This window comes from Taudactylus pleione, unplaced genomic scaffold, assembly GCF_031769625.1.
Source record: "Taudactylus pleione unplaced genomic scaffold, aTauple2 ptg000256l, whole genome shotgun sequence".
Classification (NCBI taxonomy): Eukaryota; Metazoa; Chordata; class Amphibia; order Anura; family Myobatrachidae; genus Taudactylus; species Taudactylus pleione.
The window spans coordinates 20,670,717-20,686,863 of NW_028284658.1; the positions used below are offsets into that span (position 1 = coordinate 20,670,717).

A 16,147-nucleotide genomic window follows, 5' to 3' on the forward strand; every position below is an offset into this window, starting at 1 on the left:
ATGCCCCTAGCAGTAGTGCCCTAAGTAGTAAAGCCACTTTCCTCTTTGCGAGGAGGGAGCCGGGCGCCTGCTGGTTACAAAATCTCAGTGGGCACCTGGCAAATGGAGCCTCCCTGCGGCGCCGGGCTGAGGTGGGCCGGAAGAGGTTCCGTCTCCTCCAGCCCACTTTAACCCCGATGGGTGTGGGGGCCCTTTACGTGTGGGGGCCCAGAGTCGACCGACTCTATCACCCCCCAGTTAATCCTGCCCTACTTGTGGGAGGTTCACAATTTTTCGGGTAGCTCCCGCACCTCCGGAAGAGTAGGCACTTCCTAGTGAAGTGCCTACTTCCCGCCCACTTCCTAGTGAAGTAGGCAAAATGAAGAGAATCTTACCAGTTACCTGTGGTCTATGGGGAGGGGGCGGGGCTTAATGATGCGGTTCTTTGATATTAATAACATCAATTGGCCCCGTCTTCTAATCAAATGTGGGGGAAAACAAAACCAGGGTAAAAGCACTGCAGAAATGCTTCCCTACCTTCTCCCAAGATGTATTCAGTATCCCGACGGTCAGGATGTCGATAGCGGCATCTTGATGATCAAAATCCCGCTGGTAAGTATTAGGGTTAAGGGAGGCTCAGGGTTAGGCACTAGTAGGAGGGTTAGGGTTAGGCTGCAAAAGGTATGGGTTAGTCTTAGGCTGCAGGAGGGGATAATTAGGGTTAGGGGGATGGTTAGGGTTAGAATACTTACCAAAATCTTTCGTGATTTTGAACATCGGGATGCCGCTGTTGGTATTCTAACCATCAACATCCTTACCATCGGGATCCTGTACCCATCCCCTTCTCCCAGGGGTCTTGGTCACCGCAGGAAGAACTGCTGCTTGTATGCTCTTATCTTAACAGACTTGTCACATTCGTACAAAGATGACCTCCCACCCAGGGGTGTATCTATAATGGGTGCAAGGTGTGCGGTGCACACGGGCCCCTAGGTCCAGGGGGGCCAACACACAGCATACCCTGCACCCAATTTAATATGCTTACCTCAGGCGTCATGTTCCCAGAGACCTGCCCATGCGCAGTAGGCTCTGGCACAACGCCTGAGTCTACTGCACCGCCGTAGAGGAGGGGGCCTGATCGGAGCCTGCACACGGTCCCCCACCTTTCTTCGGGAAGGGAGCTCAGCTGCCACAGATCTGTGTTTAGCATGCACAGCACAATCAGTGACTTGTGATGTCAGTGGGGCTGGCCCCAGACGGTAGGCCTTCGTCTGGCCAGCCACGCCCCTGGCACGCCCACCAAAGGGGGTGTGCTGTCACTCACCATCGACAGCAAGTGCCCTTTGTAGCGAGACCCATAGCGACGGCTTGCCTGTCGCTATCCGGGTCTTGCGCATGCGCATGACGGAGCCGGGTCCGTCGTGTGCATGTGCACTGGCCCAACATCGACCCGCTTGCGAGCGCTCGCGAGCGGTTCTGAATCAGGCCCACTGTCTTTCTTATTCTTGTCTATCTTTTATACCATACCTCTAAGAATCAGCCCCTGAATCATTAGCTTCAACATTTAATAATGAAATCCGCACCCCAACCAGCATGTCAATAATGTTTATTTAAAAAATAGGCCTGCTTTCCTCCAAACATCCCACAGATAAAGTAGATATCATTTACATATAAATTATAATATATATATGCCTAGGGGAGACAAAAAAGTACATTTATTGGTTTTATAGAACAGCAGTGAGCACTACATATCTCCCAACTCTCTGGACTGCGGGACAAAGATATCCAAGGGCAGAATAGAGCCCTCTCATCGGGACCTTTGGAAGGTACGGTATGCTTTTCAGTGGGAGCGTAGAATGACTTGCATGTGAGCACAATTAAACACGCATAAATTCAACCACTTCATATTAAGCTAGGAACACCACAATCAGCATATGAAACCTCCCACACCCCATGCAGCTGCTGCTACCTACACATGCAGATTATTGATGCTTTCCATAAAAACAGGTTCATTTTCTCATAGTGAGTGCATGATGGGATGCAATTTTGCACGTTCAGATTACCATTACCACTATATGAACTGTTTACTCATGTAAAGCTTCAATCTACAACCAATCATTTCAAGCAAACAATGCAAAAACGTTACTTACCCTGTAAGAGTAATCCCAAACCACCACTTATGGTGCGTACACACTGGGCGATTAAAGTGGACGACTGAACGATAACGATATCGTTATCGTTCAGTCGTCCACTTTATCGTCCATTTTTAACACAAAAAAGATGAACGATGACGACGACGCGCGTTCCCGCGGGTCGTTCGTCATCCTCGTTCATCGGGCTGACATGCAGGCCAACCTGACGACCTCGTCAGGTTGCTGCATGTCAGGGAATGGGTGAGAGAGCCCAGCGCTGAACGATATCGCTAATGATATCGTTCAGCGGCTGTGCTCTATGTCATGAACGACATTGAGCACAGCCTGCCGGGGACACACTAGACGATATCGCTCAGGGAGCATATCGTCTAGTGTGTATGCACCTTTACATTTGTATTTACACATTGAAGTTAGTATTCCTTTAAACTACAGGTGCAGTTACTAATTCAGTCACTAGAGGCCCTGCTGTTTTGTTTGTTCCCACAAGACATTGGGATTCTTTGGTTGTAGTAGACAGTTGGGAGTTTGTTAACTGCTAATTTGCAGGTAAAACTTTCCTTTCTTCTGTGATAGACGGATTACTCTCATACAGGGTAAGTAAGGTTGTTGCATTGTTTGCTTGAAATGATTGGTTGTAGTTTGAGAAGATGGAACTTTACATGAATAAACTGTTCATACTGTATGGAGGGAGTGGTCATCGAAAATGCTAATGCTGTGATCCAATGCTTGTCTGAGGGTTTTATATTCCAAATGCACTAAACCTTTATGCCTAAACCATTTTAAATATGTCTAAAACCAAATCTGTCCTTTTTTGTGCAGAATTGCAGTTTGACAATAACTGTCTGCTCATCCTGCACCACAAGTATTTCTATTTAATTCACAGAATAATTATATAGAAAGATAATAAAGAGAAAGCAGAAGGTAGGCCACACAGAGCCACAAAAATATCAATGCTTCAGAATGTGTAGCACTAGGGCTATTCTGTTTACCTGGTCTCACCAGTATTTTATTAGGCGTGTTTACTCTGCATCGTTTCTGAGGCACTAAGAAAGCAATGCAGCAAATCCCCACTTTAGTTTAAGTTCTGCTTTACAAAATATATTGTTCTTACGCAGCTTAAGTAACGTGTTTTCAGGTAAAACTCAGTACAAAAATTTGTACCCACCGATGCGACAGGCCGACATAGCGGGCGGCCGGTACAAATTACACGTTCCAGTGCGAAACGTTGTGCACCTTCTACATTCACCTGCCTGATATCGGCAGCTGGGTTGTCCCGTTGACCATGCTTCGGCATGCATGGTCGTCTATAGTGGATACACATTTGCAATGTAGACGATATGTCGGCCAGATCAGGCGACATATAGTCTAATGTGTACCAACCTTAAAGCTACTCTGCAACTGCTGCGTATTTTCTGCATGTCATAACTGGGGTAGTTATTTATACTACTTGAGTGGTATAATTGCATGGGGAAGTTATTTATACTACATGAGCGGTATAAGTGCCACCTGTCCCTAATTTCTATAAACAGCCACAGGTTTTAAAGAAACATCCCTATTCTCCAGCATTGCGTTTCACCAAATGGACAGTATTCTGTCATTTCTGTACGTTAGATGCAGTTGCTACTCTCTAGGTGAGGGGTAGTCAACGGGCACGATTCAATTTAGCGCGATGTAAATAGCGCCGGGAGATGGCTCCCGGAGCTATTCAATTCATCGCGCTGTTAGGTCGGGGAAGGCTCGTTATCGTGCTTTAAACAGGGTGTTTAGGCGCGATAACGGGCATTCCCCGACCTAACTTCCCGGCGCGAGGCTGTTTTCCCGGCGCTAAGGGCAGAAAACAGCCTCGCGCCGGGAGTTTTGTCGGATTTCTTCTCTCATCCCCGGAGGGATGAGAGAAGAAATCATTAGTCGGACTTGTCAGCGCGGTGTATTGAATAGCTCCGGGAGCTAACTCCCGGAGCTATTTGCATCGCGCTGAATAAAATCGAGCCCGACATGTGGACCTCCAGTTGCTACTACACATCCCAGCATTCCCTGCCACAGGTTTAGCATGCCATAAAAGACAATACTGGGTTGTGTAGATCCACAGCAGCTGGATTATGATAGATAACTCTGCTCTTGGCTTTATTCTGCTACAAGTATGATACCTCACAATCATCCAGATTTTGGAGGAACAGTCCCCATTGAACCTCCCCCATCACGATCTGGACTTCATTATTCCAGTCTGTCCAGCTGTTGGGAGGTATGACCCATCCACTGCTTCTCTGCAAAGCAGTGGTGAATGTGTGCTGCACAAACATGACACTGGTGTATGTGGCAGTAGAAAGATGATTGCAAGACGTGGCACCCTTTTGCTTTTCATTGCTAGCCATGCCACTTCAACTTGATGGCCATGTCCCCTCTGTGACAAAAGCCCCTCCCCCTTGTCATGGCCACACAGCCTGTCTTGAGCCGAGATTCCAATATGGTGAGAGTTTTATTTACAGTATATACAGACATTTGCAATGCATGAATTAGTGTTCATTCTAGCACCCTTCACCTGTCACAATCTGTGCAGTTCTTTACTACCTAGGGTGTCGCGCTCTGCTCTGGTGCTTCTAGCACACTCAGCTAATTCAACCAACTGTTGAGATACAGACCAGTGTGTGCTAGAAGCACAAGAGCAAGAGCAGAGAGCGATAATCCAGGCAGGAAAGAGGAACTGGTTGTGACAGGTGCAGGGTTCTAGAACGAACACTAGCATGAATAATATGTTAAATGTTTAAAAACAGTTCAATATTACATTCATGTATATGTTTGTTGTTCATTTTGGAAATGTTTAATATGCTTTTTTGTGTGTATGTGACAAACAGGAAGTTTTCTGCATATTCGCATAAATAAAACTGTGAATGAAAAAACTACATTGTTAGCTGGCACTGATCAGTTTGTGTGCAACAATTTTACATCCGTGTGCTTCTGAATCTGTATACGAAGAGCAACGATGCCGCAGCTTTTTCTCACTCTGAGTTCCATTGTGCTTCATCTGTGTCTTTGTACGTGTGTAAAACTAATTCCTATGTGGTTAACGTCGCAGCCTTGTGTCTCTAGTACATTGTCAGTGACTTTTTCCTGCATCTGCGATGCATATAAAATGCTAAATTTTGAGAAAAAATGCGCTACCCATCTCTGGTCATGTCAGTCGTGCCGGGCTCCTTGCACCATATGGCAGACGCTAGGTGTATGATGGCATATCTGCAAGTGGCAGTTCCAACAAAAACAGATGTAGCGTTTTAGTGGGTGCTGTGCCCTGCCCTATTTCTAAAGGGCAAAAAACACCCTGCCCTGCGGCGCCCCGCTGAAACATACTGCGGGTTCCGTCCCCATCAGCACGTTGCAGTGTCCTGCAGGTGGGGAAAACTGCGGAGTAGCGGTCACTGCCGGTGAATGGATGCCAGGCGCTTGCGCCCAGCATCCATTCACACTGACAGCAGCGCTTGGGGGTAGCCTGGCATGTCCGTAAGTGCTGGGCACACCCCCAAGACTGACAAAGATGGGACACGTCTTAAAGACATGCCCCCTTTTCCTTGGTCACACCCCCTTTTTTGGCGCACAGCAACAGCCCTTCCTCTAGGCGCCGGACTTGGAGTGAACACTACAGATGTGCTTGGTGCCAGCGAGTACAGTTAATGTTTGTTTTTGTCCATTCATTTTATGCAGCTACTATTTAGCCCAGTTTTCCTGTACACATTTATTAATAACCAAGTCTACCTGTATAACTAAAACTGCCATTTAACCTTGTAAGCTACAACAACCCCTGACAAATCAACTAGCACGCAAAGGTTTTATTGCAGTCCAAATGCAATATTTGGACTGAAATACCATTTATTACCTGTACAGTACGTTATCATTTGCTACAGTCAAAAAAGAGGAGGGGTGTGAGGTTGTGTACAGCAAAGTAATATGATTAAAACAGAAGCCGGTTTGCTTATACAGGGTGTTTCACTCGCTAATGGCCCCAAAGATTTCTTATAACTTTTAAAGTAATTGACATAATTTAGTGTGACAGACATACCTTGGTCTATAACAGTGTTGGCTAACCTTGACACTCCAGCTGTTGTGGAACTATATATCCCAGCATGCCCTGCCATAGTTTTAGCATGCCCTAATAGCAAAACTGTAGCAGTGCATGCTGGGTTATGTAGTTCCATAACAGCTGGAGTGTCAAGGTTAGCCAACACTGGTCTATAAAAAACATGAGGAAGTCATAGCAAGTGTTGAAAGTATTCTCCATTAGCATCCAGGCCAGCTGTTCTTTCATGTGCGAAGTGAAGGCCATCTGTTCACCCCCTAATCAGCAGCACAGTCCAATATTCAAATAGGGGAGCTACACCAACTGCCAGTGAGGGTGGCTCCCCTATTTGAATTTTGGACTGTGCTGCAGCCCCACCTCTGGAGCCGCCACTGCTAGTCAGTAGGTATTTCTGCTTCTGACAGTGGTGTTGTGTACTGAGGCGTCTACGTTCATCGTGTCTGTGTGTTACATGCCGATATGAACCGATACACAGCTGAACAACACGTATTTATTGATCAGACTTACTGGAAAACTGAGTAGATAAAGGCAGGTCAAAGACAATTTATTGAGCAGTTCGCAGGTCAGAAACCACCGGCAAAATTCACTATTACGTATTTGGTGAAAAAAACTGGAAACCACTGGAACATTATTGGATGTCCATGGAGAAGGCCGTCCGAAAATGTTAGAAGCGAACACTTTTAACACTTGCTATGACTTCATGTTTCTCATAGACCACTAAATTACGTCAATTACTTCAAAAGTTATAAGAAAAACTTTTGGGCCAATAGCGAGTGAAACCCCCTGTATTTTACATTGCAGGGTTATTGATGCTGCAATCAATAATAAGATTTAATTTTTTTTGCTTTACTTCAAAGATGTTAATTTTTCCAAGGATTAGAATAATAATAAAGTAGTGTGACATAGCTGAGCTATTTGAAAAATTAATTTTGGGGGTAAATATTGAAGTTTTCAATCTTTGTTGAATATGGTCTAAAATGGCTGATAACAGAGAACATTTGTTGCTGCATAATAAATGTGAATGCAGTCCTAAACAGAAGTTCTGTCAGCCTGTGATGGCTATTCATTTGCCTGCATTTTGTGAATTACAAACCTCTTTATCTTAAAACAATTTTGTATTTTAGGTCTAGTGGTCTTTTAAATAATCAAACTATACAGGGCATTGCTATGCCGACAATGACGCCATATGCCATCAGTGCTTCGGTCCCCAGAGTGTATTCTCTGCTTGGCAGAGAGTTTTGTCACTGCTTGCTGCATTCTGTAGTCCTGATGAGGGAACGTGTCATGTGATTAAGTTCCCTTATGTGATCTTGTTATGGTCCCAAACCCTACGTATTATAATTGCTGCTGATCATTTTCAAATGCATCCGTAGATGAGTCTAAGGGGCCAAATCAAATTTACGGGACGTGGCACCGACCATTACCACCAGCTCACCTGATCCCATATCCAGCAAGTTTTCCTACGCAACCTCTATGAGGAAAACCTTGCAATACTGCTGCCTGCAATGTGCCATTTAGGAAGGGCACAACACTCTTGCTTCTCCTACACGGACATCTCCCGGGGAGGAGAAATTAAAGGTTGGCAACTATGGTATACTTACGTGGTTGTGTTGGGATTGTAACCCAGGCAGGATGCCGGGATCCTGAGCGCCAGTATCCTGCCCTTAACAAGTATTGCAAACTATTATTTAAGGGACACGGATCTATTTACTAAGCCTTGGATGGAGATAAAGTACTAGCCAATCAGCTCCTAACTGCCACGTCACAGGCTGTGTTTGAAAACTGACAGGAGCTGTTTGGCTGGTACTTTATCTCCATTAAAGGCTTAGTAAATAGACCCCACAAACGGTTATCACTATTACTTTACTGATGTCCCTGACTTTTTATTATACCTTTGCGGGAGCAGCTGGGAGAACTGCTGTTGTGAGCCGTTTCGGCGGTGGGGCGTAATTAGACACCGCCCACTAACTTGGAAAAGTCCATAAGCAGGGGACGGGGCTAAATGACATATTGCGCCTTTTAGCCCCGCCCCCTCCTCACAGACCCACAAATTCCCCATTAAATCTCCCCATCCTGCCTGCTTAGGATGCGGGAGATCTGCCTACACTTCTGGGAGTGCGGGGGGCTACCCGAAAAATCGGGAGCCCCATGTGACTTCCAGGAGGGTAGGCAAGTATGCCTTGCGCATGTGCAGCCACTATGCCACGCATGGACCGAACAGAACTACGGTAGGATAAACAGGGGGAGTATGGAGGCTGCTGAGAAGATTCTTCTCCAGTGATGCCCATAGGGTTAGGATGGCCAGTGCCATCTTGAGTTGGTTTTAGCTATGGGGACCAGGCCCAAAAAGCTTAATTGACAGTACACACAACTCCTCCCCACAAAAACAGTTGGAACAAAAATACATATTGAACACATTATGAAAGAAACTGAGCTCTAAAGTGTAATCATTTTATTAACTCCTTCATGCATTATCTATACTAATATAATAAGAACATTGTGGCTGTTTGTTCCAAGTTGGTAAAACAAACAAATGACCTTGGCACTTGTATAAATATTTTCAATTTTGATTCATTTATCAGCTGCAAGTCAACAATGTGGGGCTTGTGAAAACCCAATAACAACAACCAAAATAAAAACCAATTAATACTGCGCTGTTTAATATAAATCTTTTAGATTATGAAATGGCAGAAAAATACACAGCAGTCAAGTTTCCATATGTTAGAAACAATTAACAGTTTAATCACATGCAGATTGTGATGTTATTTAATAAGTACACTTAACAATACCACTTAAGTGGTCCTTTTACTTCAATATTATAACACTTGTACCAATAGTATACTTCTAAAGATAAACTTGTCTCTGAGCCACAATCCAGAAGAATATAGTAGTTTAGAAGAACACTTTGTAGCAGTCTATTAATTGGACCTGATGTAGACTTCCAGTGTAAAGTATTTATTTATATTAAGGTAAAGTCCAAGGCAATAAAACCGAGGTAGTATCGTAAAGTAGTATCCTATCTAGCGAGCAAAGTTGATTTAAATTATGCTGATATTTAATTATATAGTGATTTTCTCTAGAAGGACCTACTTTATATTTGCTGTAAAGAGACCATAGTAAAGGCAGCAATCTTGGGCGCACTACATTGGCTACATTGCGTGGTCCAATCAATAAGTGGAGGTATGATTACACTTCAAATGTAAATCAGAATACAAGTGACAAGATGTAACAGTGGAAGAAAGTACCTGTTGAGACAGCCAGAATAAACAATACCTGGAGATGTGATCTACATTGTCAGACTACAAAATATAAAGAGTTAGATACTAAATAACCGATACCCACAGAATCTTCTCTTCCAGGGAATGTTCAACCTATCCACTAGGGTACCAGGCAAGGCCAGCGATGTGCAACTTCATACATCAAGGGCCGCATGCACTGCCCTTTGACCTTCAAAAGGGCTGCTCATAACCCTTAATCTCAGTAGTCAATACCATAAAACCATAGATTTAATCAAAGTAAGAGACACCAATTTGTTTTAAAGATTAGTAGGGATTTTATTGTAATCAGAACAAGGGGAGAGAGAGATAAAATACCAACCAATCAGCTCCTGTCACTTTAAAGGTGTTTGAAAATGACAATTAGGAGCTGATTGGTTGGTACTTTATCTATCTCCAAAACTTAAGCTGGGTACACACTAGACAATGTGTGCACCCAGCGACGGCAGATTTGTCCGCACTGCAGGCTGATCAGAGGATATGATGAATGACGCACAGTGCGCAATAGTGCGTACACATTTGACAAATTGGATAATATTTGTTCTGATTCGCCTCAAAATAACAGATCGTCCAATATATTGTCTTGTGTGTACCCAGCTTTAGGCCGTGTGCACATCAGAACGATGTGTTCCCGGGCAATCGGCCGGCCCGTCATAGCACCATGTGTACACACTGCACGATGTAGTGGTACGACAGTGCAATGTACAATGACATGCTGCATCGTACATGATATCTTCTTGACCGTGCTGCGCGGCTAACCAGAAGATATCGTGAACGCCCTACGAGTGTGCAACTGTGGGTACTCTGTGTGCGATGCACACGATCAGTGGGCGCGATTCAGACCTGGTCGCTAAGAAGTGTTCGCTCGTAGCTGCCTGATTTTCGCATCGCAGTGCGCGAACTAGTCAGAGCGATCGGGAAGCGTACGCTCGCCAAGCATAGACAGCCCGGCTGAATGAGTGACAGGAGAAGCCGTTTGTGGGTGGTAACAGGGGCAGGCCACTAGAAACGGGGGAGTGGAGCTGCGAACGTGCCTGAGCGTCTTAACGCCGTCTCAGAGGCATGCATAATTAACAGGCAGAGTCATTGCACATGTCACTTGGTTTTATTTCACACTGAAGTGATTGCAGTGCTTGCGGTAGGGTATAGTCAACCTCAAGCGCTGCGTTCACTTCCGATGGTAACCGATGTACCGATGGTTACACTTCCTGGAGATGATGTGCGCAAGTGGACATCTTAAGACAGGCTGGTGGGTGTCTACATACACAAAGCGATCGCACGCCAGGACATAGTGGGCGTGCTTATGCATTGCTGTGTGATCGCCTGCCATGCCGTCACTTAGCTGAATTTGCATACGCTAGGAGCGAGCGTACGCATCTAGCGAGCGGGTCTGAATGAATTCCAGTGCCTCCAATCTGCCTGGAAATTACATATCGTGACAATATAGCTCGTGTGTACCCAGCTACAGATACATCTACCCCAAAAGTTACAAGCTCTGCCAAACATATCTGATCATTCATTGTGACCAGTTTTTCCAATTCAATCAATTGCAAATAAGAGCACAAAACTAAAGAACATACAGCAACTGAAAGTGGCCTATTTATGACAGAGCTCTCTTTTCTTGTCCCTTGTACTCCTCTTCTGGGCCATCACTGTCCAACAGTAGTCAGCAAGCATAGAAGCATTCCACCTACCCTGATATCTTCTATTGCTGAAATGTCTTGGTGGAATTGCTCACTCACTTCAGGTCCAGATGAATCGTGAGGGTGGATTTTGAGAGACATAATTGCTGCCGGATCCGGTCAATATCCCGGCAAGTGGGATGCCAGCGCCAGAATCCTGAAGGTAAGTAGCCACTAGGGGGGAAAGTTAGGTTTATGGTGTAGGGAGGGTAGGAGAAGGGTCAGTATACCTACTGACAGGTGTATGTATCATAACCCTGTCGGGATGCCGGCGTCAGGATTTTGACCGCTGGGATCCAGAGCGCCGGAATTCTGTACCCAACCCCTTGCAGCCTAATTGATTATACTTTTCTAGAAAGTTATTCACAATCTCAACATACAGTAGATTCCAGCTCTTCTGTTAACCAAGAAGCCATTCACAACACTTGGCTTCCCAAGCTGCTTTCTCATTAACCTGGAGGACTCCTCTCATATTCGTTCTTAGCATGTTGAAATCGATCAGAAGTCACTATTTTCACGTCAAACATTTTCACTGTTGCACAGTCAGTGTCATTTCAGTTGTGATACTGAGGAGATCTGTAAAACATGCACTGTTAGGGTATACTGAGGACTGGAGTTGGGAAACACTGCACTGGGCAAAGAATAAGATAAATGTCAGTCTCCTCTGTGTTACGAACTGATAAGCTTCACTGTCTGCTCCACAATGTTCGACAGGACATAAAGTAGAGAAAACGCAGTGGAGACAGAGTATAAAGCAGGAATTGGCAGGGAGCTCCAGGTAAAGAAATGGAGGCCCACAGGCAGATGATGTTATAATCTATGCCAGTGGTTCTCAACTCCAGTCCTCGAGTACCAACAGGTCATGTTTTGTGGATTTTTTTTAATCATGCAAAGGTGAGTTATTGTATATATTTTGCTGTGTCACAAATTATCCAACCTACTTCCACAGACAGAAGTTCTCAAAACATGACCTGTTGGGAAAACTTGGGGGCTGAGGTTGTGAACCATTGGTACAGGTGATATTTTTTTTTTTATTTCTCTTTTAAACCAGCACCTGGAAGTCAGAAACCGGTCCGCAGTTGCAATGTGCTTGTGTGACCTGCCAGGTGATGCATGCTCATAATGACGCTGACTAGCCAGCCATGCTGTAAGTCACTGCTTTTGCTGGCAAGTGTGGCTGAGGAGCTGAACATAGGGCCTGATTCACTACTGTACGCAACTGCGAATGCAATAGCGATTACGCACACAGTTCAACTGCGATAGTATGCTAATCCAGTGTGATCACAATGCCCTCACAGCATAACATTAGGATGCCCACTTTACCTTACACACATCCGTAATGTTTAGCAAGACTGCGAAACCATCGGTACAATAGAGTACCATTGCAGCCTAACGCTCACTTGCACAAGCCCTGACCTTACTCAGAAATTGCTAACAACCACGCACACTATGAGGCCTCAGGCTGCGTAGGGCATCGCATGTGGATAATTTATGCACACCCCTGCAACGGCGTTCAAACGCACTGACACTCCTGCGTTCACCCGACCACCCCCCTGTCACCTTCCACAAGCTGGACTTCCTGTCAATCACTCTGTGATGGTTTTGCGTAGTCCCTGCAATCACCGTCTCGATCGCAATAGCTAGCACTTGCACTGCGATGCATCTGCATGCGCAGTACGCAACAATTGTCTAATTGAGTGCTTAATCGTGAATCAGGCCCATAGCTCGGCTACCCTGGAAATGGGTTTTTATTTTGTATTGTTTGTGTTTTCTCTCTAAGAAGATTTCATAAAACCATATCGTGCAGGAAGTAAAGTGTGTGTGTGTGTGTACGTACGTACGTACGTATATATATATATATATATATATATGTGTGTGTATATATGTGTATATATAATATATCTTTCTATTTCTCTTTCTCCCCCTCCTCCCCCACCACATTCAGCTGTGCTCTTTGCATCCATTTTTGCAACTGACAAGATTTTAGTGGGAACGTCCCAATTCATGGCACTGGGGGCATGGATTTGTTCAACGGTGCGCATTTGTGGGCAGTTAGGAGCCGTGGTTGGATCCCAACTTCGTGTCTACATATTGGGGGGCATGTGTGTTTGTATAAATTTGTATCCCCAAAAAAACAAACTATGAACTACCTGATGATACATAGCTGAAAAGCACAGAAAGAAGTTGCACGAGGGTTAGACAGTTACTATTAGACAAAATACTGACTTGCATATTTGTGTGGACAGCCTCAGGGCTGTGTTCTTGGTGACTCTGGCAGTTAACCCTTGGTTACTTATACAACTACTATATCACTCCTGCTACTTAACCTTGATCTCTCATTTGTAAATAGGAAATGGAGTTTCCTGTATCTGTTCTCATGGAAATGTAATGTACATGATCCACCCACTTTGTCCTTACATCTCATTCACTGCATACAAAGTACATAAGACAAGTTGTCTAACATATATATTTTCACACATACAAATGGGGGAAAAAATATAACTTGCTAGGTTGTTGTTTTCATGGTTTCACATGACTAGTGGAGAGTTTCATTGCAAAAAAAAAAAAAAAAAAACCTTTAAAAAATGATCCCTTTTTAAGCAAAGCAATTTGTACGTTAAATCACATTTAATCTAAATTGGGACCATTCTTAAACCTCCTCACGTTTATTTACTCTGTTCTAAGTATTAGTAGAGTGGATCATATTTGCTTAATTTGCTGAAATGCCCAAAGGGGCTCCGGAATTTTGGTGCATTCACCCAGACTCCCAGGAGAGTAGCACCCCAGATCTCAACCTGTTACACAGAGAAGAGGGAAACACTGGGATATAATGACACAATTGACTGTGAATAGCATCATTAAGCCATGTCACCTCACCACTATGTAAGGCTAGAAATCGTGGAATTTTGCAACAGGGGGTCTTAATGCAAATATTGCATGACCTTTAGGATACAATTTACAGGTAATGGTGTCAGGACTGCCAGTCTTCATGACATTGCTATCATGTGATAGGCTAGACCAGTGGTAGACAAATACATAGCTATCATGTGTTAGGATAGACTAATGCGGGCCATGCACTGTGCGATAAAGCAGCAAGTACGAGGGATTGGTACGATTTAGCTGCTATATTGCACCGTGTATGGACCTAATGTCATGAGGCTTGCCACCTAGCAACAGCTGGTCGGTTAGTTGCAAGCTTCCCGACGAGCGCAGAGAAGGTAAATTGAAAAATCTTTCACTTACCGTCTCCACAGCCGGGGGTTGCGGGTGATAGGCGCCGATGAGCGTGCACTGCGCGTGTCACGGTTGCGCACGCTGGGCATGTGCTGCGCGCGCTCAGTATACAAGGCTGAGCCACGCCCCCTGCTATTTTTTACCTCAGCGTGATAGAAGACACAGTGTCTGTATCTGCCACAGACACACTGCTGGTGTCCCCATCCATAAGTAAAAGAGGTAGGCAGTCCTCCAGGCATAACCTGGATGAGGCTGCTAGTAGTTCTTCCTCAGGTGAGGAAATATTTAAAAGAAGAAAATAAATTAACCTTGTTCGGTCGGAGGACAACAGGGACACCTCTGAAGAGGGGGAGACTAGTCAGGCAGCAGAGACTCCTTCCCCTCCTGCATATTCTCACGGAGTGGTGAAAAAATGCACCTATAAAAGAAACATATTTACCGTGTTTCTTCAAGAGATGCCTGTTCAGGAGACAACATCTCTTTCCCAGGAATTGCCCGTAGCTGGAATATCTCTAAGGTCCACAGCAGACCTCTCTCTCCCGCCCATGGCCGGTACATATTTCCTACCTTGGACCGGCAGTTCGCACCACAGCGCTCTCATAAGGTGGATAGTCACCACCACACACCGCCCCTGTCTCACTCATATAAGGACGCAAGTTACCCTCAAGTAGATTGGGAGTCAGAGGAGGTAACTAGGACTAGCGCGTCCTCTCGCAGAGGCAAGTATAGTGATTTACAAATGGCCCGGGTAACATTAGCTGTCCAAAATTCATTCCTCTCACTGGGCCCTGAGCGAGCAGTCTCAGGTATATCATTTTGCTCAGTTAGCCTTTAGAACTGCTCTCATTAAGGAGGACGAGATGGTTCTCTGCAACCATACGGGCATTCCTGACATTCCCGCTCTGTTTGCCCCAGAGATTGATCCGGCCCTGCCATCATTCGTTGGGGATAAGGCCCAAAGTGATTCTACAGATAAACTTAGAAAAATTTAGCTTAAAGTTTCGGATGCGGCTTGTCCACTGTCATTTTTCCTAGAAAAAGAAGGGGTCTCTGGGTGCTCCCTAGATTCCCTGGTAGCTTCCAGGTTGGCCCTCTTAAAAGCTATAAGCAGGGCTACCCTAATGATTGGCCAGACTTTTGATTTCATATCCAATTCCTGTAGAATTAGCTGGCTGGCTAGCACAGGTCTGACTAATACCCCTTTTACACCAGAGCTAAAACCCGGGTTATTGCAGGGCTAACCCGGGTAGATCCTTGGTGTATAAGGGACTGGGTTGGATTCCAGGGTGGAGTGACCCAGTAATCCAACCCAGGTAACTTGCAGGGTTTTACACGGGAATAACCCGTGAAACCCTGCAGTGTAAACGGCATGATCCAGGTAATGATGACCTGGATCGTGCTGCATGCCTGCTGATTGGCCGGCTTCATTGGTGCTTGGAGATGACGTCATCTCCAAGCGTCCACTTCAACGCTGGAAAAGCCGGGTCACTGCAGACCCGGCTCCGGTGTGAATGGCGCTGACTCGGGAATATCCTGGGAATATCGCCGGCTGAATTTTGGGTCTGATCCAGTTTGGAACCCTGTTTTTAGGTATAAAAGCCCCCAGGCCAATAGACGTTCCTAACTTAACAACAGATTCTGACCTTTTTGGCCCTGACTTCATAGATGAAGTGAAAGTCCGCTATAAAGCCTGTAAGTCCATATGCAGACCTTAAGGACCCCCAGCCTTACAAACGGCCCTTTTATTCAGGAGGGTCA

General features: G+C 45.2%; 1 protein-coding gene and 1 pseudogene across 1 annotated transcript in view; both read left to right on the plus strand.

The window, feature by feature from the left end:
• Positions 1-414: 414 nt before the first annotated feature.
• On the plus strand, positions 415-16,104 carry LOC148515010 (uncharacterized; annotated as a pseudogene).
• The window catches only part of ETV4 (ETS variant transcription factor 4), a 113,252-nt gene continuing 99,703 nt past the window's right edge, over positions 2,599-16,147 (plus strand). The window contains exon 1 of the mRNA XM_088480723.1: positions 2,599-2,722. The gene's annotated coding sequence lies outside the window, so the exon portion shown is untranslated. The remainder of the gene's footprint in view (positions 2,723-16,147) is intronic.